This window comes from Ursus arctos, unplaced genomic scaffold (assembly GCF_023065955.2).
Source record: "Ursus arctos isolate Adak ecotype North America unplaced genomic scaffold, UrsArc2.0 scaffold_27, whole genome shotgun sequence".
Lineage (NCBI taxonomy): Eukaryota > Metazoa > Chordata > Mammalia > Carnivora > Ursidae > Ursus > Ursus arctos.
The window spans coordinates 29,258,676-29,277,177 of NW_026622952.1; the positions used below are offsets into that span (position 1 = coordinate 29,258,676).

The 18,502-nt window shown below is 38.8% G+C and overlaps 1 protein-coding gene across 1 annotated transcript in view; it reads left to right on the forward strand.

The window, feature by feature from the left end:
* The window catches only part of NEIL3 (nei like DNA glycosylase 3), a 478,812-nt gene that overhangs the window by 228,199 nt on the left and 232,111 nt on the right, over nucleotides 1-18,502 (forward strand). The window contains exon 5 of the mRNA XM_048226218.2: nucleotides 11,245-11,285. The gene's annotated coding sequence lies outside the window, so the exon portion shown is untranslated. The remainder of the gene's footprint in view (nucleotides 1-11,244; nucleotides 11,286-18,502) is intronic.

The window sequence follows — 18,502 nt, forward strand, 5'->3', positions numbered from 1 at the left end:
AGGTCTTAGCAGAGTCATGTTTTCTTTGTCCCTTCTTCCTCCCTAGAAGAGCCATGATTTGTTCAGGGAGGCCCAGTGCCCAAAAGGCTTCTTCTGGTGGGTTTCCTTGAAGCCAGTATGGGTGTGATACAGGTACATTCTGGCCAAGTCTACTGGGGGTAGGGAAAATGAGAAAAAGAAGCAGATCCCACTGCCACCTGCTTGCTTCCTTCGCTCTGGCCCTTCCTTGGTGTCTGTAAAGCACATTCATCGCCTGGAGGTGGAGCCGCCACCTTATGTCCGTGGAAACAAAAACCAAATCCCTCCCAACAAGGATGGCGCAGAAAGAAGAAAAGGGAAACAGAGTCACTGATAACTTCATGGAACTGCCTCATGAGCTCTGTTTCCCTCCAGGGCTCCTCTTGGGTGAGAAAAATCAGCGTTGTTTGATGAGGTTCCTGCAGTTGCTTCCCTTCCATTCTGCTGAAAGCAGTCGTAAGGGAACCAGCAGCTTTCTTTGCCATTTGACAGACCCCTCTGGTATTCCTTTTTATTTTCCTTTTTTATGGAAGTAGTAAAATGAGCACTCTTTAAACGGACAAATTAGCTGCCACCTCAGTTTTCCAAGCTGGTTTTTCTAGGCAGACCTTTGTGAGATAAACATTCAGGGTGATACCCTCAAGGTTATCCATGAAGCTGGGATAATGTATCTCCGAAACAATTTATAGAAGTATTTGGTTCCTTTTCAGAGCTTGGGCCATTTACAATTTCAAAGCCACAAAGGGAGAATTACACAGAATTTGATTTATTCAGGTTAATAGACTCATTTCTGCAGAATAATAGGGAAGAAAAAAGGAAAATAAGACATAACTCATCAATTAAATTTGACCTGTTCTTCAATCACCTAGACAGGCTGTCTGTGTCAGAGACCTTGTCTTATCTTTGTTGTATTACAGACATTGCATGAAGCCTCTGGCCCAGCATCTACCTAATCCCTGTATAAAACGGTAGCCTATTCCCTCACTCATTTATCTGTGCTTTCAGTAAACACTTAGTAATTGCCTGTACTGATTGCCAGCTTTGTACTGGCTGTTAGAAATCAAGAATGAACAAAACTCCTTTCCCTGATTTCAAGAAAGGGACAGCAAGCCAGGTGGGGGGGACATTTAACAAGCAACCTATGATAGAGGCCCCTACACAATGCGGTGGGGCAGGGAACAGAGGTGGGGAGTTCTAACTGGACATTAACCAAGTGTCCACAGAGGACGTGGCCCCTAAAGCAGACTTGAGTCTCCACCAGTCTTCGCCAGGGGAACAGGGAAGTGAAAGCAGGGTCACCACAGGCATGTAGCAGGAAATGGCACATGAGGTCACAAGCAGTTACCAAAGGGGAATCTCAGGAGGGGAAGCTGCTTGGACAGGCAAGAGAAACCATGGACACACTGGAAGCAGGGAGATGATCAAATCCAAATCTGGGCTTTAGAAAGAGCATTCTAGAAATGTTGACACGGAGAGAGTCATGAAGTCTCTCGCTAGACAAAGAGAGAAGATTTCTTTTGCCATCCAAGTTTGAGATAATGAGACCCTAAAATTCCTAGGGTAGAAGTTATGTACCTGAAGATGGGAGAGCAATTTTTTTTTTAAATATGAAGAGTATAAATGAAGAAAACATAGCTACAGATAGGAAACAGGAAATAAGAAAAAGGGTATTCTAAGGAAAATCCCCCAATTTCCCTTTAAATGACTAGGCTAATTGTGATTCCACTCTCTGAAAGGAGTGGGTTTGGGGGAGAAAGGTTTTCAGTCTGGTTTTAGATTGAGCATCAATGTGGGCTTGTGGAAGGATAGGTTTTGGAGGACAACAGAGTTGAAGAGTTGAATACCAACCCCAGATCTGCCACTGGCCCTTCCTCTGCCCATCACGTCTCTGAGCCATGACCCCACCTATAGAACGGGCATCATAATTCCTTCCTTGTAGAGCCACTTTGTCCAACGCTATATGTAGGATGCCTAGCGGTGTATCACTCCCTTGCGACTGTTACCACTAACGTGACAGCGAAGTCCCTGTGTAACATCCCGGTGACGTTCTTCAGGGCTTGTTGAAGCTGTACATTAGTACATACATGTTGGTGTGTAGTCGGTACCAAATGAGCATTTGCTAAATTTAAGTGAATCTAACAATAAGAGAGACGCGGTGAAGGGCAGGGAAGGATGGATGTGTTCAGCAGGGGTGAGAGGAAAGAAAACATCTATGTATAAATTGCTTTGTGTTGGGCAAATTTATGTGCATTAGCTCATTTCATTCTCATTTGACCCTAGTGAAGTATGTGCTTCTGTCTCCGATTTAACTGATAAGGAAATTGAAATTGAGGAATATTAAGCAGCGCTCTCAAGGCCATGCATGAAGTCAGCAAATCCTTCTTAGGAATGGAGCCCATGCTGACAGCAACGCCAAGCCCGTGTCATTACACTAGCACTTGCTTGCCCCACCCTCACCTTTCTGCCCCGCGTGCCACCAGACACTATGAGGGGGAAAGCTACACAAACAACAATTTGCCACGTGCAGGGCACGTGGTCAGGGTGAAGCAGTAAAACAGTCCTGCGGCCGAGCTCACCCTTTCGAGGGCAAACATAATTTTTAGAAGGCCTAGGAAGGTTGTATTGTTTTTCAGGGAAATAAATCAAGACTTTAAAACACCTGGCGTTTTCTTCATACCATAATAAATACCCTTTAGACGCTGCGTGTGTCTCTCCTGCTGAGGGAATTCAGCCTTGGGTCCTCGTGCTGCAGCAGGAACAGTGAGTGATGCACGCTGCCCACTGCTCCATGCACCACATTTATCAAGGGAGCTCTGGTTTTTCTCACACCGTTTATAATTACTGAATTTTTACGTTTTTACCTGTATGACATCATGGACTGGTAAATGGCAGCAACCATTAACCTTCCTTTAAAAGACAGAGAAGCCAAGCAGTCACTGTCCAAGGACGTGCAAATATTCCATCACCTGCCCTCACCGTGAGGATCTCTGTAAAAGGCCAATTTGCAGTGACTCGAGTGCACGTGATTCACGTGGGAAATTTGTACCAAGGGAGCCCTTTCCCAATGACTCTGATCCAGTTAGTCTTGGGCGAAGACCATGAATTTGCCTTTTTAACATCTGTCCACACATCCTAAGACAGGTCTTCCACAGACCACGTGTTGAAAAACACTGATCTACAATAATCTCGTATCTCCGTTAAGTTTCACAGAAAGCTAACTTTCCGGGAACTTTAGTTTTTAATTTTTCTCTCTGTCTGTGTAACCCTAAACAACATAGTCAGCCTCCTTAGCCTCTGTCTCTTCATCTGTAAATGCTAAGCGTTGCCCACACAAAATCTGGCTCTTCCTTACTTCTCAGTGTTTATGAGCAAAAACATGTAGCACTTGTGCATTGCATTTAGTTTATCGTGCATTTCTCAAATGCAGTATTATTTTCAATCACAACCAGAAATAAGCAAACTGTCAAATAGGTCCTCTTTTCCCAGGACACACATAGGAAAGTGGGTCTTACAGTCTTAGGAACAGCTGGTAAGGGCAAGACCTCACTTAAACCTGGATCTTCTGACTTCAAATCCAATTCTCAGTTTGCTGCATACTCTGTCACCAGAAGCTTTTCTCGAAATTCTTACCCCATATGTTTTTAACTAAGAAGCTAAGGCATGTAGAGTTCTCCCAGTGGCCCAGGAAGCTTTGGTCAAGCTCAGGGGAAACTCTGGAATGTTTTCTCTCTTCTTCATAGTAAACCACCTAACTTCTACAGAATGTTCTGGAGACCTTGTCAGGTTTATTGTTTGGGCATCTGGGGACCCACTCTTAGACCAAAGTATAACCGCTGCTCTAATTCCAATCAATCTCTGACCAAGACACAACTTGAACGTGGACTCCCATGACAGGATAAATATACAGGTTTTCCTGGCCAGAAGCACACTTATTTTTAATTTGATTTAGAATCCCAGAGATTACATTTGACTAAAACATTGCCACGATCTTCTTTACCTGCCTTGTAAATCACAAAAATGTAAAGAGTACCTCTCTATGATTTATACTACACTCACTTAATTTTGGAGGTGGTTTTATAGATACAGAAGTGTTTATTAACAATCCTGTTCTTATACTTTATGTGTTGAGAAACCACACTTCCCAGTCCTTTTAACTTTTACAAATCTGAACACTAAAGGAAGAGCATGTGCTAGGGGATATGGATATAAAAGGGAACTGCTGTTTTATTAGAAGAATTTTCTTGTCCCAAGCTTGTTCTTACACAACTGAAATAGAAAATAAAAGAGAGCTTTAACAGAGAAAGAATAGTCAGCCATAATTTTAAAAAATAAGCAAATTAAATAAACTAGAAGTAGCTCCTCTGTTTGATAAAAAGCAAGAATCTCTCCGTGGGGTATTCCCTTTTATGTTTTATAACAGACTAGACCAAGAAAGATTTAATTTAAAAGTTACTAGCTAAGTCCAACCAAGGAGAGCAAAAAACTATACCCAAGCAAAAATCATTGTATCATTAGATTTTAAAACTTTGGCCAAAGTAGAATTGTGGGCAGGTTTCTATAAGCTGTTTAAAATAAATCAGAAGTGATTTTAAAACTTCACAAGGCAAATAAGGAGAAATAAGAAACAGAGGGCATTTTCTAAAATTTAGTTCCCAGATCATAGTGCAAAATCCAGAATGATTAAATAAAACTTACATAAACACACAAGCACTCACACAAGATGCACTGTCTACAGGCCTGATGAATGGATAAATCTATTTAAAAAGAAGATATGCTACACATACATCTGACATATATTGTACACAGTTTTCATTGTGTTCAGTAAATTTCTAAGAACAAAATCGAAAGCAAAACCTCTCTGTTTAACGAAAATCCATATTTTTATAGTACTTGATCCAAGAATACCTTTTGTATGCTCTAACCTCAAACTACATAATCTCTAACAAAATACAAACTTGGTTTATTTCTGTTTAATTAATGTTAAGTTTGTTTTAAAAAATGAATCCTCTTCCTCCTCTTTCAGGAAACCCCATATTAATTATCAACATTCACAACACATATTTAATGTGTCTTTCTTTCTCCAATAAAACACCTGTTCAAGAAAATTCTGTTCTCACTTTTTTCTTCAACGACAGGAATAAATGCCCATGGTAGTTTGGCTGTTTATTTTCTTTTTCCAACCCTGTCCATTTTCTGTCATTCTTTACCTTCTTCTGTGCCCTCAGAGATAAGCACTATAAGACTGCGTGAACCAGGTTCCTTTACTGGCTAGCTCTGGTTGGCGCACACAACCGGAGGCACCCCTGCAAAAGTCCAGGGGGCAGGAAAGCTGCTCCCTCCATGCTTTGTTCTCTCCTGCTCTGGCCCCTATTTCATGGTTTCTTTTTTTTTTTTTTTTTTTTTTTTGGATTCTGAGGAAATGAATTCTTCCACTTCTCCCTTTTTCCTGGAGTCATAAAAGCTTCCATTGCTTCAAGGATTGCCCTTCCTCTATGTGATAAGGAGACAATGGGGGAATTCGGCCAGGTGCTGAAGTGTATCTCTTCCAACTCCATTCTGAACCTGGAAAGAACAAATACAGTGTTTCCTCGGGCTCACAGAACCCACTGTATGATGGCTTCTGCCCCAAACTGCACTTGCCACCTGACTTCCAAAGTAACCAGTATCTTCCCACCCCTTACAACTGGTGGACGTTGGTGATGCATTGATCATCAGGGATTAATGTACACTCAAAGCCAGTGTCGAGAAACTCTTGGCAAATCTGGCTATTTACTACTTCCCAGTTCTCAGTTACCCTGGTAAATATCTATTGTCTCTCTAGTGAAGGGATAGAAGAAAATGTAAGGCATATATTTGAGGTGTGTTGTGGGATCCCTCCTCTAAGGGAGACCTGTTTCTCCTATGATCAATAGACTCTAGATTCATGAACTGGCACAATGCTAGGAAGTGGGTGAAAGGTTGTGAATTACCACTGTGATGATCCTGGTGGATTTCTGTCCACCATGTTGGATTCTTGGTGGATGATTTAGATCAAGCAATATCTACTAGATTCCCTGCTGAATATTATCTGCTCCAGCAAGTCATAAGGCTGAGCACTAACTTCAGCATTCCATTACTAAACAGAAAAGCTCTATATGAGACACTCCCAAGCGGGTCCAGAAAAGAAGCGAAAATTGCATGTGCAGCTCTCCCAGTCCTCCTCCTGCTGCTTTGTGGTCTTTTCCTCAGCTCACATCTGAAACTTGGTGGAAAATTCCTCAGTTTGACTAGTTATCTGAAGAAGAAAATAATTGAGGCAGAGCTGAGTAGGGTTGTTTGTTTGTTTGGGGTGGATTTGCATAAATTATTAGGTGGAAGTGATGTATTATATCATAGCTCATTCAAAAATATCCTTGACAGATGGCAGTGAAATGAAATTTTCCCGATAGGAATAAGTTGGGGCATCTATCTGACTGTCCGCATTATTTTGTAGGAGAAATAATTTGAGGTACGAGTTTACACCAAATAATGAATGTTAGATAATGATATGGCCAGTTGAAAAGGATCAGATTGGTGACAAGGTGATCAGTCTTTCAACCGGGTATTGTGGTGTGTCTCTTGGAATGGGCACATAGTATATAAGACATCTGTGTGTTATATCAATGCCTAATAAGGGAAATTCACTGTAGAGGATCCCAATAGTCAGATGACCAAGGAAACTCATTTTGTAGATATCTGGTAACCTCTCTCTCTCTCTAGCCAGAGCAATGATGCTCAATGAAGGCTATAAATAGGCTCAACAACATAAAATTCCCCTCTTCGTGGCTGATATGGATACAGCCATTGATGGTACTGAGTGCATCGACAGCAGATGTCAACACTGAGCCATCAGCATGGCACCTTCTTTGGAGTGATCTGGAAAGGCTGGTTACTATCTAGCCATCTGGTGGCAAATTAATTACACTGGCTTCCTTCCATTACGGAAGGGCAGCAATTTGTCCTCGTGGGAATAGGTACATATCACAGAGATTTGTTTTCTTGTCTGCAGGGCTTCTACTAGCATCTTAACCCCTTTAAAGAATTCCCCATTGTGCTACTCCATGCAACATTGTTCTGACTGAGGAATTCAGAAAATGTTTGCTTCCTGTCCCACAACCTTGGACATGAAAGTTTTAGGGGTACTAATCCCAAGAGAGAAAACCTTCCACAAGAGATAAAGCCATAGTTCCATTGATGTAGAAGCTAAGATTGCTTTCTGGCCATTTTAAACTCTTCTTACTACTGAACAAATGAGCAGAGATTGATCCTTATTTGTAACAGGAAGTTGGCTGCTACTGTGCAAAATGGGTAGGGAGTTCTATGGCTGGATTCCAAGGTGTTCTTTGGAATAACTCTTAATATTTCCTTGATCATTAATAATACTCAATGGAGAGCTGTGACAAAACAAAATAGAACCTACAAATTCAGGGACATGGGTTGAAAAAAATTCCTTTGAGCAGCAAAATCAGATCAAAACTTAGCCTTGAGGCAAGGATCCAATCAAGGCTAAAGCTGTTTATTCCCATTATTAAAAGCCTTTGAATGGATTAGGGTAGCACACAGTAAATCCTTTCAGTTGAATGAAATAGCTCAGGGAAAAGAGAATAAAGGTATGTATCTCCCACCTCAGCATGATTGGCCCAAGGCTTGTAATTAAGTTGAGACAGAGAAAGCATGGGGCAGGAAGCAAATATTGTAAATCTAAGAAATATGTCTAGAAAGAATTCTGGATGTGGCTGTTGGCACATGTAACTGACTGAGGCAAACATTTTAAAAACTGCTAGGATTTTAAGAGAGTGTACTGTGGGAGAAATCATGAGCATGGATGAAATAATCTATGCCTGTCCAAGAATTAAAATGACCCTTGGTCCTAACTTTCTGGGAGGCTGGGCAGCCCATTGAGGAAGTTGCTCAGCCTCCAGTGAGGACATAGCATCACAGTCTCACTTCCAATTCAGATGTGACCGAGAAGGATAATTAAAAAATAAACAATCAGAAGAGTAGCCAAGTGCCAGTGGAGAAAAGTTAGGCAGAGCAGGGGATCCTTCTAGGAACCAGAATTACAGTCTAAACAACACTCTCCACTCTTCCAGCCTAAGGGTCCCTGTGACATTTCTAGCACTGTAACAGGATTTCTTTTCCTTCGGTGCCCATGGTTCCTGATAACGCCGTTTCGAAGAATAAAGAGGCAGACCAGCCGAAGAGTGGTGGCCAGCAAAGCCAAGTTTATTGAGAGTAAAGTATAGATAGTACAAAGCTCCCAAACAGGAAGGGAACCCTAAGGGGTTGCCACCAGAGTTTCTAAGTCTAGAGGTTTATATGGGCTTGTTGGCGGGCTTTGGGGCTTTTTTAATCTGATTAACTCTCCCTATGCCTGTCATCCAATCAGGTTTTTGTCATCAGTCTATCACATGGGAAAGGGGGGGGGGGGGGCCTCCTTCCAGCGTGGTGTAAAATCCTTTTAAGGATCGTTTCCTCTTGGGGGGGGGGGTGGCCTTGTTCCTGCCTGCCTTTCTTCCAACTATCCCTCATCAGCATGATTTCAGAATTTCTACAGATATTGACTTCACTGTTTCCCATTTATTACCTTTCCTGGTGATAATAGCGATCTGTCCCTGTACTACCATTGCATATGGGGTTGGCAGTTGGGGGTTTGGTGCTGATTGATGACTTGTCTGTGCATAGATCTCCAGATGAGGAAAAGACATGGCAGGACACTTAGCATCCCTGGGAGATCATGGACATTGAAGTAGAGCTGTGACTTGATGAGACTTTACTTGGGAAGTGAGTCAGTATATGTTTCAGAGGGAGAGGAACTCAAATATTTAGTGACCAGAGGGCAGACTATTAAAGTGATTACTGCTGTTCACTGAATATTTTATTTTCCTCTCTTTCGGACACACGGTTCACATTATACTTCCTGGCCAACTTGAAGTTGCTTTGATGAGTGAAACATAAACTGAATTCTATCATTTCAGGTTGGAAACTCTTACTTAGTGCACAATTTGCTGTGCCCTCTCTTTTTCTCTCTTATAATTACCAGCAACACTCTCTACAGTAAATGTTCTATTGTCCTGAGTAAGAGCAGTACTGAAGGGAGGCTCAGCTTACCCACAATGGACACGTGGCATGAGAGAGAAATAAATCATTTTTTTAAGCCTCCAAGGTTTAAAGCTATTTATGATGATAATGATGATGATGATTAGCTAGAACATTCTTTCATTTATTTTTTTCCAAATAAATTGCTAGAACAGAAAAAAACAGAAAGAATCGTTATTAGACCAGAAACAACAGAGTCTGTTTTCATTCACCACATAATTTCTCACTCTTTCTAGTTTCTCACCTCTTCTTTTTCCATTGAGAATCCTATAAGAGGCACTTTCTTATTTCAAACATCAATTCCTTTAATAATGTTATTACTGATTATTCTTAATCTAATAGCTTCTACTTAACTTTCTACCCTGGCCACGTTGACATTAGTCATGTAATATGCTTCTATATGTAAGTCATTTCTTAAAAATAATGAAACTCAAACCTTTGAAAGAAGACTAAAATCGGGTTTGAACAATCCTGTGGGGGAAATGCATGCTTCGCCAATCAAATCAACTTATTAAGTTATCAACGTTAAGACAGCGTGCAGGGTGGATGGATGTCTTACACGTGAATTTATTCAGTCAACTTACTGAAGGCTCTGAAAAGAAAGACCATCGTTACGGTATCCTATCTTATTGCCAAGAACAAAGAGTTCTAGGACCTTCTTTATTCATAATCATCATTCTCCTCTAACTAAACCCTGGTGCATCTTTGAAAATAAATCTCTCCCCGTCCTTTTTTTCCTTCTTTTCACAACCAATGAATTTAATGCAACTGTAAGTAGGAGCAGAAAGCCTTCAAACACGTGAGCAAATTACAAAAAGCACACCACCATGGACTTGATTTCCCTACTTCTTCAGAGACAAGGAAATGGAAGATACCAGATCAATGAAACATCCTCTGCTGTTTTTAATGGATGAGGAGGTTCAGGGGCAAATTCTGGGGGGCCTTCGAATCTGTGCTTTGCAGTCCCTTCTCCATCCCGATGTGGCAGGTTGAGGAATAACAAGAGTCCCTTGCTGTTAAGTGTGGAAAACCAGCCAGAGAGCTGCAGAGACCTCCCTACAGCTAGAGCTGGCTCTGGGCAGTCACTTCTGGAAAGGCTGAGTTAGTGGTTCCAGTTCTTCTGTGTGTCAGAATGTCCTGGGGAACTTTGCAAAGAAGCAGATTATTTGATCTGTCATTAGACTGGATAAGTAAGAAATTTTAATTGACAAGCTCTCTAGCTGATTGTTAGCAGGTAGCCAGGCTTATACTGATGTTTGGGGATGGGTGCTTTAGTAGACACTGGAGTTCATTCAGTACTTTCTAATTTGGGAGTGGGTTCTTGTCAACTGCCTTATCCACATTTCCTTAGCTTCCTCCTTACCCTGCGCAACTTAGAGGCATAATTAAGGCCAATTTTCAAGATGTCAGTATACAAACATGCCAAAATGCCTATAAACTTAGTTTGCCATTTTGAAGTTCTACTATGAGCATGATGCTAATTAAACATACAGATTTTATTTTATAAACTGCATTTACACTAACTTATAGCCATGAGAACTTTCTCTTTATTCAAGGGCAAGGAAGCATGTGCCCTGTGAAAATCTCAGTTCACCCCACAGTCTCAGACAACATCTCTGGGCATAGCTTCTTTTCTTCTGGTATGAGCCAGCAGAGTCCTTTCGTCACACTATATTTTGTCCCCTTAAACTGACATTTGTTTTATGCTTCTATAACATTATTGTTCATATCTTCTGTAACCTGACATTAGCCTTTAATTTCAACTTGCCATTATCAGGTAGTCCATTGTTTTTAGTTTGCAATGTTTCTCACTTTTCTAGAAGACACTTCTGTGAGAGGTAGGTTATTATTATCAGATGGTTGAGATTTCTCCCAAGAACTTTAGCAGGATAGTACTCTAGTCAAATTTATGTTAGCTAATATACAAATACCTCCATGGGTTAATGATCTGTAATGTTTTCCAACATTCAAGATACATTTAAAATTCGTTATAGTTTTTATAATATCACAATGTTAACATTATTTTCATTCAACTTAAGTTCTTCAGGAGGAGGGGAAGCCCTATAATCATCTATAAACTGAATTATTTTCTTGTCTGTTATCTCACAGGGGTACAATTGGAACAAATTCAAACAAGCAGATTCGAGAAGGTCAGTAGGAATATTTTTGTCTTACTCCCACTTTTCCGTAGTAATGCCCTCTTCTGTCTAGGCCTGGTGCTCAAATGCTGACTCAGGTTGTGGTCTGAAAACAGATTATGGCGTTAGCCCTCTTGGGCTTCCTTGTGTTTTAATAATGAATTCAAAAGACTAGGTAACTTTGAGAACTAAGAGCCTAAAACCATCTCATTGGAAAGCAATTCCTGCCCTTACTATGACTCTCTCTCCTTAACAAAGAGGACTCTGATGAAGGCTGTATACTCTCCATCCTCCCTAAAAGCCTAAGGTGCATTTTCTCTTCTTGGATGCTTACGCTGCAAGCCTCAGAAGGTTAAAGAGTCACATGATTTTAGTTCATAAACCTCTGAATGCAATTAAATGGCAGCATCTATCAGGAAAAAAAAGATAGTCAAGAGACATTTATGCCACCCTTTAATGTATTAAGTTGTTAAAGCATATAAAAATAATATTTCAACTAATGCCATTTGCAGTGTCAGGACACAGAAATATAGAGAGAGTTCATAATTTTATACTTAATTAATGTGCAGTAATAGGCAGGTTTCTCCATAATTGAAGGACAGCCTGTGCTAAGAACTGAGACTTTCAACATGCTTTGGGTCATAAGCTTGAATAGCCTTGCTCTGATTAGTATAAAACATACCTGCTAATGCCTTTTTTAAAAATTTTACACAGATATGGGTGGCTTAACAGAGTATATAAATGTCAGGGAAGTCCTTTGGTTATGAACAATGAGTCACAAAATGGTTATGGATGTCATAAGTTATTTATTATGGTTCTGGGGCATTTTGAAACTGTGATCATTAACATAATATGGTTGTGAATCATTTTGGTTTCTGTGTCTGAGGAATTAAATGGAAAAATGCCATCAAAGCACTTGTCAATTTCATGCTTGACTACGTAAAGGAATCTTACATAAAATAAATCCAAATTTTATGGCGTAAATTTTGGGGGTAGTTAGTATTTTATGAAGATGCTTAGCTTCCCGGATTACAAAGATAGGCAGGAATATACAACCAAAAATCAAGCCTCTGCTTTATTTTGAATGATTGGGTTAAAAAGGTAATAAGATTCACTGATAGTTTTCAGGAAAGTTTGGTACGCCAAGCATTGTATATCTACTATCTCATTTAATTCATTGAAAACAAGCCACGGACAAGGTATTCGTATCCCCATTGAACAGTTAAAAACATTGAGGCTCATCAAGGCTGATTTGCCTACTTTTAAGCTCAGGATTTCCTCAATCCAAAGCCCACACACTTCCCTCCACACCACACTCTAACAATCAAGCAGGGTGGAAGAGACAGTATTCATAATTTAATTTGACTCTTTGCAGGCTAGTTACCAGCTTTTTACTATATACTTGATTAAGCAGGCCAAGTTTGGCTTGCAATAGTGTTCCTCAAGCAATGTGCATCTATTCTTTGGGTTTGCAAGTGATATTGACCTCTACCAGTCTCCCCACTCATAACTATAAAACAAGTAAACAACTCTGAGCTAAATACCCAATAAGAGGAAACATGTTGTTATTATTACAACAATTTTTAAGAAGCATACATGAGCTATTCATGGATGCCCTGCAAATTGAATTTTTATCAAAGATAAAATACAATCAAAATTCTGTGGATATCCCAGAGCTCCTCTGATACTGTTAACATTTGAACAAAAAGTGTTTAGTGACTGAGTGAGAAGCCATCTCCACAGTTATTAGGACATGTGTCGAAGCATTTTACTAACTGACTTTGTAGCTTAGTGAGTCTGTACATACACTAAATACAGTATTTTACTCCCTTATGGAGCTATTAGAAGAATACTTACCTGGATGATGTTTTTGCTTTGAGTTTTTTGAAAGTAGAAAACCTAACAGGTAAAGTTGAATTTACTTAAAAGGTTTTAAACATCAGAATAGAGAACCCAGAAATGGACCCTCGGCTCTTTGGGCAACTAATCTTTGATAAAGCAGGAAAAAACATCCGGTGGAAAAAAGACAGTCTCTTCAATAAATGGTGCTGGGAAAATTGGACAGCTACATGCAAAAGAATGAAACTTGACCACTCTCTCACACCATACACAAAGATAAACTCCAAATGGATGAAAGACCTCGATGTGAGACAGGAATCCATCAAAATCCTAGAGGAGAGCATAGGCAGCGACCTCTACAACATCGGCCAAAGCAACCTTTTTCATGACACATCTCCAAAGGCAAGAGAAACAAAAGATAAAATGAACTTGTGGGACTTCACCAAGATAAAAAGCTTCTGCACAGCCAAGGAAACAGTCAAAAAAACTAAAAGGCAGCCCCCGGAATGGGAGAAGATATTTGCAAATGATACTACAGATAAAAGACTGGTATCCAAGATCTACAAAGAACTTCTCAAACTCAATACACAAGAAACAAATAAACAAATCAAAAAATGGGCAGAAGATATGAACAGACACTTTTCCAATGACAACGTACAAATGGCTAACAGACACATGAAAAAATGTTCAAAATCATTAGCCATCAGGGAAATTCAAATCAAAACCACACTAAGATACCACCTTACACCAGTTAGAATGGCAAAAATTGACAAGGCAAGAAACAACAATTGCTGGAGAGGATGTGGAGAAAGGGGATCCCTTCAACATTGTTGGTGGGAATGCAAGTTGGTACAGCCACTCTGGAAAACAGTGTGGAGGTCCCTCAAAAAGTTAAAAATTGAGCTACCCTATGACCCAGCCATAGCACTACTGGGTATTTACCCCAAAGATACAGACGTAGTGAAGAGAAGGGCCATATGCACCCCAATGTCCATAGCAGCATTGTCCACAATAGCTAAATCGTGGAAGGAACCGAGATGCCCTTCAACAGATGACTGGATTAAGAAGTTGTGGTCCATATATACAATGGAATATTACTCAGCTATCAGAAAGAATGAGTTCTCAACATTTGCTGCAACATGGATGGCACTGGAGGAGATAATGCTAAGTGAAATAAGTCAAGCAGAGAAAGACAATTATCATAGGATTTCTCTCATCTATGGAACATAAGAACTAGGAAGATCGGTAGGGGAAGAAAGGGATAAAGAAAGGTGGGGTAATCAGAAGGGGGAATGAAGCATGAGAGACTATGGACTCTGAGAAGCAAACTGAGGGCTTCAGAGGGGAGGGGGTGGGGGAATGGGATAGACTGGCGATGGGTAGTAAGGAGGGCACGTATTGCATGGTGCACTGGGTGTTATACGCAACTAATGAATCATCGAACTTTGCATCAAAAACCAGGGATGTACTGTATGGTGACTAACATAATATAATAAAAAAATTTAAAAAAGAGGGGCGCCTGGGTAGCGCAGTCGTTAAAGCGTCTGCCTTCGGCTCAGGGCGTGATCCCGGCGTACCAGGATCGAGTCCCACATCAGGCTCCTCCGCTATGAGCCTGCTTCTTCCTCTCCCACTCGCCCTGCTTGTGTTCCCTCTCTCGCTGTCTCTCTGTCACATAAATAAATAAAATCTTTAAAAAAAAAAAAAAAAGAAACATCAAATATCTTATCAATCTACCTATTTTTATACAAAATAATTATTTTATGACATTTTTTAAAAATGCACTTTGTCTAGAAACTTCAGGTATGTGTGTGCTTGTGTGTGTGTATTCTCAGAAACCAAGTGTTAATCATATAAAAACAAAAACAAGAATGATGAAAACTGTTCTTCCAACTGCCCAGGCTTAATAAGCTAGTTTTGTGTATACTGAGCACTGATATCATACTTCTTCATAGGTTGGTTTTTTTTTTTAATTACATCCGCAAGTTTGTGTTTTCAGAAGAAATTCGGAATGGGAGCATACCTCCCATCCCTAAATTCTGTACTTCAGCTAAACTAAATGAAGTGAAATTTAACAGAAGGTTTTATTATCTGGAAGAACCACTGGCATTTCCTTTAATAAAAGCCTCTTGTTCTAACTTTTATCTTCTTGGGAAGAATGTTTTCATGTTGATTTATCTAGCAGTTATTTAGGTAGCCACCAATTTTACATTCCGAATAAGCAATGTTACCTCTTGCCTTCACTGCTCATCTTCACATTGTCAACCTCCAACCATTGTCACCTAAGTCACAGCAATACAGTCCAGCTTTTGTCCTTTTCCAGTGGGCTTCTTAACAACCTCCCACTCTCAAAGTGATCCTTTTTCTCAAACTCATTTTGTTCTTTCCACAACCTCCTGCCTAACAATTTTTAGCCTATCTAAATAGGAGGATAGCCATATTTTGTTTGGTTTATGTTAAAGCACACCAAATACTTTCATTTTCTAACTTATCAAATGCACAGAAAGTACTGTATAAATATTTCGAGCCTTTCAAGTCCGAAGGGATGGGGGTCCTACATTTTAAAAATACTGTTCTGAAAGTTTTACTTTGTTTAAAGGCAACAGGGATATAATTTAAATCATTGGATTTCTGCAGAGATCACCTTTTAAATTTTACACACAAGTATAAATATTATGAAAATAGCTTTTATAACTATAACTTTTACAGTTTACCAAAGAGCATAAATTCACAGCAACATTAAGACAAATATTATAACATCATTTCACATCTATCACACATATATATGCATACATATTATTTTATATTGCACATACATATATTGCACATATATTATGTATGCATATACTTATATTAAAGAAGATTTGTGTATCATGTGTTTGATTACATATAATAATTCTTTGGAGATCTTCATAACATAGGCAGAAGGATGTTGTTTTGTATTAAATTTGAAGGTAACTTATATAAAGAGTCACACTCTGCATTTCAGATGAGATGATAACTGTTTTCATTCTGGGAAACTATGTGGACCTGGGTTCTCTGCCTGATGCTAACTTCAAAGACTATGGAAGTTTGGGCTTTTTATATAAATTGACCTCGTTTAATGACTACATACTTATGTTTTACCTTGTTCTGCAAAACGGTGTCAAAACGGTATGACTTTGTTATGAACAAAGAATCAATGAAACGATATATGCACATTAGGACTTGTTAATCAGCATGCTCTATATTATACCCTCTAGCATGGTCCCCTAACATATTCTGTGATTCCAAACATAATCCACTGCCATCAATACAGTTCTCTCTCCATGTCATTTACTTGCATGTAAGTATATGTGATAATAACCAAGTGAATAGAATAGAACATCAAGATTTGATGAAAAAAAATATAAATCACTTGCACTAATTTAAAATCAAATTAAATGATGCTCGTGAATGATATCAATACTGCAAAGTTCTCTCCTTTGTTTTCGCAAAGGACACAATATTTGGTATAATGTGTCCAAAATAGTGATGCTATTTAAATTGTTTACTTTTTGATCTAGTTGGTATGCTTATTATCAATAAAATAAACAAAAATGATGCCAAATGGCAAAATGTTAATATATAATGTCAGACTTGAGTGTTTAACCTAATTAATCCTATCATAATGCAGAAATCTTGGGGATTTTAAATAGGCTTTCATGTTGGTGATAGATGGCTCTGATAGCTTTTAAGCAAGACAAAGCTGTTAGCTCTTTAGGCTGAATATGGGGATGAGAATGGAGAGGAAGAAACTTAGATCAGCAGATTCTGCAAAAGAGATAGAATATCTTGGACTATAACACTTAATGTAATTTTATAAGAATTGGCATAGGGTTCAGCTTTCTATCTGAACTAGCTTTCAGTTCAGGTCTTCTTAAGGAAATTCTTCTCTTCACTAAAATAGGTTTAGAATGCTCTTGAGTTTGCTGCAACTGATGGAATGCTGATGGGAGAAAGAGGACATAGCTATGTTTTTGCCAAAAGAGCATTTGCAGTGGGAAGAAAGATGTCTGGAGCAATTCCCAAATAAGTACAAAGCAGTCAACATTTTGTAGAACATAGTCAAGGGACCATTCCACATTATAACGACAATGATTTAAATTGAATTTTAATACTTATATTAGCAGAGACTAAGATTTTTCTGTACCCAGATTGACCAAAACTAGATAAAAAGAAAATCCCTTTATATTACCAAAGCAAAAATATAGAAATTGCATGGCCACATCAAGACTGCTTTCCCAATCTCTTACTAGCCATGGGCAAGCCACTTCACTTTCCTGAATTCCAATTTCCTTCAAAATGGTATTTAAAATGGCAACCCACCTCATTGTATTATTCTGAGCCTAGCACCAATAGTTAGCTCTCAAAAATATTAAGACTTTTTAATACAACTACAGTATGACCCAACTGTCCCACTTCTTGGCATATATCCAAAGAAAATGAAGGCAGGTTTACAAGGTAATACCTATATTCCTGTGTTTATTGCTTCGTTATTCACAATAACCAAGATATAGAAAGAACCTAAGTGTCAGATAAATGGATAAAGAAGCTTCAGTGTGTATGTATATAAACATATATAATGGAATATTATTTAGCCATAAAAACAGAAGGAAATCCTGCTATTGCAACAATAAGGATGCACCATGATGGCAGTAAGCTTAATTCTCATTAAGAAGCCAGACAGCTGAGTGTTATATGCAAATAATGAATCATAGAACATTACATCAAAAACTAAGGATATACTGCATGGTGACTAACATAACATAATAAAAAATTATTATTAAAAAATGAAGGAATAATGAAACAGATAAAAAAATAAGAAGCCAGACAGCGATAGACAAATACTATAATGTATTATTTACATGTGGAGACTAAAAAAGCTGAACTTGTAGAAACAGAGAGTAAAACAGTGGTTCTCCTGTGGTTCTACCAGGGGTTTGGGGGCTGGGGGAATCAGGGAGATGTTGTTTAAGGATACAAACTTGGAGTTAGAAGACGAATAAGTTCTGAGAGCAAATGCACAACAGTGATTACTGTCAATAATACTGTATTGTAAACCTCAAACTTGTTATGAGGTTAGATCTTAAATTTTCTCACCACAAAAAAATAAGTGATAATTATGTGATATGATAGAGACATTAGCTAAAGATACAGTGCTAATCCTATTGCAGTCTATAAATATATGAATTCAATACATCATACACCTTAAACTTGTACAATCTTGTGTGTCAGTTATACCTCAATTTTTAAAATAATTAATTTTAAAAATTAAGTATTTTTATTCTTAGTAGGGCTTAATTATTTCTAAATTTAGTAACATTTTCAATATTTGGCAATTAAGGGCTTTATTAAACTTAATACGTTGG